We start from the raw sequence: 7,881 nt of genomic DNA, 5'->3' as shown, positions 1-7,881 counted from the left end.
TAGAAAACAGGTTTGGCATCAAAACAAACGGCTTTGATGCTCACGAGTAGTTTGGTTACAAAATACGCAAGAATGCGCATTTTGGCCGAAACTACGACTCATCACTGAGCCTAGATAACGTGGTAATCAGTAGGTATAGTCACTACGGACTATAACCATCGTGATCACGCTCACGTTATGAAGTTCCAATGAACTTCGTGTTGACCATAGGCTGGTCAACGCAGAAAATCAAACAAAACGTTGACTTTCGGACTCGAAAAGCGAATAAAGAACGAAAGAACACTTACGAAGGGTCCCCGAATGCTAATCTAGATCAAAATGGCTCAGGTATGAAACAAAGGTTCCAACTTAGAGCTTTAGATCAGATTTTTGTGGGTTTTAACCAAAAGGGGGGGGTATTTATAGGAAAAGTAAAGCCGTTAGGATCGTTTCTTGAATATCGTGCCACGATCTAATCCGTACACTTGTCAAGATGTTGTGGTGGCTTAATGTGACCCTAACTCTACAGATTGTGAAAGGGCATTGCCCTTTGGGATGTTTGAAAGGCCAAGTTTTGCAAGAAAGACAAAGTTTCTGCAACTGTAGGGGCCATGCGGCCCGCATCAGGATCAGACAAAACTCAGGCGGGCCGCCTGGCTTTGTCTGATCTGCACCAACTTTCAGAATTGGCAGTTTTGGTCCCTGTTGCATGTTTAAGCCATTTCCGACACTTCTAAGGCCCGTAAAGCCCACTTTAAGGCCCTAAAATGATGCCTAAACATTGTGGACATGAAACATGCTCAAAAATATGTCGGATGTTGGTTCGTTTGGCCGTACGATCGCGATGTTCGGTTAACTACGACGGAATGCGCATAAGCGCGAAAAACGATAAAAATGACGCGACGAATGGATTTTTATCATACCAAACACTAAGGAATAATATTAGGATGCTTACATAAATTTTTGGATGTCCGGATGTATTTACAACGTAAGTTATGCGCGAAAGTACAAACTTGTGCACTTTTTGACACTTTTAGCCCGTGAATGATCCAAAAATTTGTTTTAGCATACTAAACCCCTCAAAGCCTATTTCTAAGTTATGTAAAGGATATTTATGGTATGTTTAACTTATGGACATGTTCCGGAATGTTTGTTATAGTTCAAGTTGGCATACTTTCGCAGTTTGTCAAGTTTAGTCCCTGTAAGCGAATTAACTTGTTTTTGCCATACCAAAGCCTTCAAAACTTATTTCTAAGTTATGTAAAGGTTATTTAAGGTATGTTGAGTATATGTTGATGTTCCGGAGTATTTGTCGCATTAAACTGAGTACGTTTACGCACCAGTTTGCGTATAATTCTCCAGAATGCGATGTAGAGTTTAAAATCGATCAAAAGTCAAAATATGAATTATGTAAAACACAACCAAACAAACATTGGGATCAAACAACATTGTTTTATTGATAACTGAACTGTTCACAATGATTATAAGCACAAATATTACACCATATGCTCCAAACAAAAGGAAAATCGATCTGTCAGGTCTGTATGTGTTGGTGGGAAGAGACGGTGGATACCGGGATGATACAAGTGAGAATCTATGGTCGGTGATAGCAAAGGATCTAGGATTTGATTATCAAGATGGGGATTACATGATGATTATATACGCCATGTATCTCGACATCTTAGAGTATTATTACAAATTCAAATCTGTCCAAGAAAAGGTTCATGATAAGAAGATGGCGAACGAGGAAGAAGGTCCATCTCAAGACTGCCATGTGATAAGAAAGAGTGTTGGGGACATACATGATGATGCTGCTTCGGCTCACTATGCTCTCTTCGCCGGAAACGAATGGGAAGATGACGGGAACTTTCAAAAGAAAAGGAAGCGGTTCAACTTTAATCACATGTGGAAAGCTGTTGAAGATGCCAATCGGAGTGTTATGCAGCCTACTTCGAAACATAACTAAAGTTTAAGGGGGTTATGTTAGAAGTATAAATTAAACTTTGTTATGTTTATGTATTTATTCAAACTTATATAAGTAGTATATGATATGTATTCGAGTATTAGAATGATAACTTATATACATTCGGTTTGATAAGCGGGTGAAGTTCAAATAACTGCCGGAGCAGTTATTCCCGCCATTTTGAACCGCCAGAAACAATGATATATATATTTGATTGCCGGCAAATATTCCGGTTATCAAGACATTCAAGTTTCTCTCGAATTGTCCATTATTCTCTGTTTGATTTCCTTGCATTCACTCATCATTCTAAAACATGGAAATCCAATTCGGATCAATCACGAACAAGAATTCATCCATGTCTCATAGTTCCGCTGCAAACATAAACTCGGATCCCCAACATTACTAAAATGTATAAATCAGTTGATCATAGTATGATCATATAATTTTGTATCTGTAAATATTTAGTAGGAATATCAGTGATATTTTTTTAAGTTCTCTATGTTGTTTGTAACAGTATTTTTTTTCTGACCTGAAGTCCCACTTATACATTTGTTGTACATACTATAATGGGTGTCCATTCATAATTACTAATTTTAGCATCATCAAGCAATCTAGGATAATTGGATTTACCTAGAGACCAAATGAGAAATCACATAACTATTGATACGAGTTAGGAGATGGCAGGGCCGTTCCAACGTTTTTGTAGACCCTAAGTGGGCTACGAAGTGGAGGCCCTTTTGCAAAACATATAGAGATTAATAGAAAAATTAGCTGCTAAAGTTAACCTACGTTTAGTAATTAGCCCTAATTTTGCCCATAAATTCTCCTCCAATCCCGACAGACCCGAGCCATGAGTGATTACCATTAGTGATAGCCGATAACCTAGAAAATCGAAAGAGCAGGTTGCGATAAGAGGTAGGAACGATGACTGCGGCTCAATTTTAGGGATTTTTGGCGCTAATTCACGGAATTCGGATGAGGTCGAGTGGTAGATGGTTGCTACAAACTGCAGTTATGTCTGTGGTTTAATTTCGAAACTGGGTCTTAAATGTGAGGTTTTTTTTCCTAAACAACTTTTATCTATGTAACTTTATTAAAAAAAAAAACAAGGTTTAGTTTTGCTTTTTATTTTAGCCTTATACATATGTATTATATAAAACTTTACTAAAAATTGGAGGCCGTTGATTTTTGGTGGCCCTAGGCCCATGCCTAGATTGGTAGCCTAATGGGCCTGGGAGGTGGAGATTATACGCTCGTTCAACATTATTATGATTTTGGTACTAAAGATCCTCTAAGGTTGTAAGAGCCCCTAGACCATGCATGTGTATCTAGGGTAGCACCCTGACATTGGGGGGGCGTTTCCAAGGAACAACGCCCCTGGTTGGGGTCATGCTGCTCGGTATCAACTAAACTATGGAAGCTCAATAAGAACTGAGTCATAAGAAAGACGGTAGCAACATAGTTGCTACACCGTGATAGCAACAAAATTACTATTGAGAGTATTTTCTTGTAGTTCTTGTCATAACTCGCAGAAGATATAACTGCCAACTGAAAATTTTGCGCTAGTTCAACCCATATAAATATAAATCATCTGGTCTAATTTCATAATTGATGACAATTCGAATTTAACATAAAAGAACTTCTTGTTCTTTGGAAAATTACTTTATGTCTTATATGATTGTTTGATTTCATTAGACGTGAAATACTTTAATCTTAAAATGGACTCATTACATGATTAGGAAAGTTATCTAGGAATTAAAAATCTGAAACCTACCACACTAAGGGATAAAGGCAGCTTCTCTGGCACTATGCCGATAGTGGTCGGCCCTCTTTCCTCCTTTTCACAAGCTTCCTCCCCTCTCTCCTTCCCTCTCACAACACCCTCCTGGAAGAGCCATTCTATAAGGGCGATGCCCTCATGGAGTCTCCCCTCTAGCATTGTCCTATTGAGCTCGTAAACATCTACTAAGGACAAGCTTGATGGGCAAACGTCGAAGATGATCTAAGAGTTTCACAACGGGCATGCATGACAATCTTGACATAATTATTTTTATTGGGACTAAAAACTTCATATAATCTATTTGGATCTACTCAACATTAAATTTGTCATTCTAAGCCTACCAAAAAATTCAACGGGTCAAAATGAACCACTTTTTTGCTAACTTAAAATAGTTCCAACAAACAATGACCATAACCATTGTTTGTCTTCGCTGCCACCACCACGTCTTCGTCGCCAACACGTGTCACCGTTAGTTGCCATATTAAAGACGTCTAAACAGTATTTTTGAAATTTTACATGATGCATATAATAGATTTTGACCATGAATAATTCGTGTTGTACACTTGGTGATATGAGTGGTGTGTCCAATAGTATATTTTTAATCCCAACCTAGAGCCTTGGCTTAAAAAAAAGTGAGGTGATTAGGCACATTATTATCAACAAATTTAACCCAGAAGTACATCATTAAACCAAGCCCAGAGCTGACCATCAAAACTCACAACAGTCCCGAAACATGTAATTCAATTAAAAACTAGAATTGAGACCCGCCACAATGCGGCGGGGATTCTTAAGTTATAACTAAGTCGATTTAGGACCCGCACGTTATGTTAAACCTGTCAAACGGGAAAAAATAGACGATGTAAAAACGTTCACCCACACACGCACGTTACGTCGTGTTAACTCGCCAAAATTTAGAACGAAACGTAAAAACGTTAAACCAAAGACGCAGGTTGCGACGTGTTAAGTCACAAAATTTAGAACCAAGCATAAAGAGAAAAATTTGCGGAAAATAAAAACTATAAAGGACCAAAGTTGAAAGTAAAAAAGGTTGCGAGGATAGATTGCAAAAGATAAAAAGTTTTGGGTTAAAAGTAAAAAAAACAAATAGTTTTGGGTTAAAACTAATTTATGAAATACTTTTTAGTGAAAAGTAAAAAAATCAATTTCGTTTGGAAAATCCCCAAAGCCAAGGTCACGACAACCATATGCATAACCATTTTTTCTTTAGAAAACCCCCAAATCAGTGGCGTATAACGGTGTCAAATAGTACTAATGTCACACAACCGTCATCAACCACCAACACTGACTCGACCTAGGATCTGCGTGTTGCGACCAACCTGTGAAAAATGAAAAAATAGAGGTAAAAACGCTGAACCACACATGCACGTTGCGTCGTGTTAACTTGCCAAATTTAAAACAAAACATAAAAAGTTAAAACACACTCATACGTTGCGTTGTATTAAGTCGAAAAATTTAGAACTATACGTAAAAAAAATTGCCAAAGATGAAAAGTATAAGTGATAAAGTTGTGAAGTTTAATTGCAAATAATGAAAAGTTTTGGGTTAAAGTTAAAAAAACAAATCATGTAGGGTTAAAATTGTAAAGCTAAAAACCTTTGTGTTAAAAGTAAAAAATCAAGTTTAGTTTTGGGTTAAAGTTAAAAAACCAAATTTTGTAGGGTTAAAATTACAAAAGCTAAAAACCTTTGGGTTAAAAATAAAAAATCAAGTTTTTTTTTTAAAACTCTCAAAGCACAAAGTACAAGTGGTTATGCACATAAAACTTGCTTATTTATATATATTGAATAATAACAAATTAAATTCATTTGCATGAAAATCGGACAATTTGGGTTGTTCTTGTTCTTCTTCTTGTTGTTGTTGTTGTTGTTGTTGTTGTTGTTGTTGTTGTTGTTGTTGTTGTTGTTGTTGTTGTTGTTGTTGTTGTTGTTGTTAACATCTGATGATTTGAATATCATTTTTGGAGTAAAGGATTTATAAAATCCTTAATTATCAGATGTTTGACCCTCATTTTGAGAATCAATACTCATAGTGTCCTTGTCTTTTTGTTTATAGCATATTGGACACATATCTCTTGGATTCATACCTTTTTTATGATCCCTATATAAGCAAACCCTTTCTTGAGCCTGAGGACTCGATCTTATTATGTCTTTTTCTAAAAATTGGATTTTATCTTCTAAATATTTTTTGGCTGATAGTGGAGTATTTTTTGCTGGAGAAATCATGACAGAAGAAAACATATTTTTCCCACCATATGTTCTAAATCCATTTTTAAAAGAAGCATGCAATGCTTGGAGTATTACTTTAATTCCTAATCCTCTTCTGTAATGAACATCATTTTCATTAAAGTTATGAAAAAAAATTTCTTTCAGTATTAACTGAATAAGTAAAGGGTAAATTAACATTTTCTATCTGAATAAAGTGAAAAGCTGGATAATAAAATTCATTGTAAAAATCAGGCCCTGCAGAAAAGAGTTTTAGAGCCATGACATCTTTTGGAGTTATTGTGGGATTATTTAGATAACAATCTCTAACTCCATCTTTGACCCATTTTGGTAAACAGGAGATTTCAGGAAAATCGGGTAAAGTAAGATATATTTTATTGACTGCTCCAAAATCATACCAGTATCGTATCTCTTCAGCAGAGTTTCCTTGTAGATAATTGATTCTAGGAAGATTCCTGTAAAATCAATATATCTTATATCTGTATTTTGAAGGCCATACAGTTCCTTCATCTTGAACCATTGTTGGTTAACATAATTTGGTTGAGTTGGCAATTCTTGAAAAATATTTTTAAAGGTAGAGCTTTTCCCTGTATTAGGGAAAAATGAAAAAGATTTTTCTTTAGGTTCTTCCTGGTCAGAGGTAAGATCTATCGTTTGTAGTCCAACTGATGAAGTGGAAGGATTATCTCTTTTTTCCCTTTTTACTTCAGGATAAATTAAAGGAAGATCTATTCTTTCTTTTATGTGATGCTTTACAAAAATCTTTATCTTCATACTGTCAAACTCATAAAATGATATCTTAGAATTTATGAGAAGACAATTTCTCTCAATCAAATCCTTTATATCTGGAATCTTCTCGGGGATTGTTTCAATGATGTTTAACATTTCTCCCATATCTTTTGCAATTTCTTTTATCGACTTTATTTGTTTATCCATATCATCAATATATTTATCCATCCTTTGGGCTAATTCTTGCTCATCCATCTCTGGTTAAGAAATCTGCTCAAACATTTTTATCAGATTTGATTATTTCTATATCAAAATGATACTCAGACAATAGTGTTTGCCACCTAATAAGTCTTTTATATTCGGGTTTAGAAGGCAAGTTATTTTTAATAAAAGCCTTTACCTGTGTATTATCTATCCTTAGCAAAAATTTATTTGGTAATGAAAAATAATAAAGCTTTTGACAACTTTTAATAACAGCTAATAATTCTTTTTCATTTATATGATATCTTGTTTCAGTATCACTAAAAGTACCCGAACAATATTACAAATACTTTCTCCTATTTTTTCACTTTCAGAATTATAATCTATTTTCTTAAGTACCCCACTCCAATAGCATTCTGAGGCATCTGTTTCTAAAATAAGATTATCATTTTCTTTAGGAAGTTGTAATTTTGGTAGGTTTTTACAATATTCCTTAATCTTTTTAACTTGGTTTTTTAGATTTTTATCAAAAGTAAATATTTTATCTTTTTCAAGTAGATTTTGAAAGAGCTTTCTTAAATCTGCAAGATTTTTTATAAAATCTGAAGCATAATTTAATATGCCAAGAAAACTTTGTACCTGTTTTTTATCTACTAACTTATTAGGAAATGCTGTAATTTTTTCAAGAATGTGACTTTGGAGTTATATTCCCTTTCCATCTATTTTCATCCCTAAAAAGTCTATTTTCTCTTGTAATATACTAGTTTTCTTTTCGGATAAGGCTAATCCATGTTTTATATATAAATCTGCAAAAATATCAAGATGTTTTAGATGCAAATTAACATTGTCTTATAAAATTAAAATATCATCTATGTAAACAAAAATAAAATCATAATCTTTGAATATTATATCCATTTTCCTTCGAAATATTTGTGGTGCATTTTTAATCCAAAAGGCAATACAAGCCATTCATATTGCCCTTGAGG

This window comes from Helianthus annuus, chromosome 12, assembly GCF_002127325.2.
Source record: "Helianthus annuus cultivar XRQ/B chromosome 12, HanXRQr2.0-SUNRISE, whole genome shotgun sequence".
Lineage (NCBI taxonomy): Eukaryota > Viridiplantae > Streptophyta > Magnoliopsida > Asterales > Asteraceae > Helianthus > Helianthus annuus.
The sequence above is the reverse complement of the archived record's forward strand: the minus strand, read 5'-3'. Positions refer to the sequence as shown.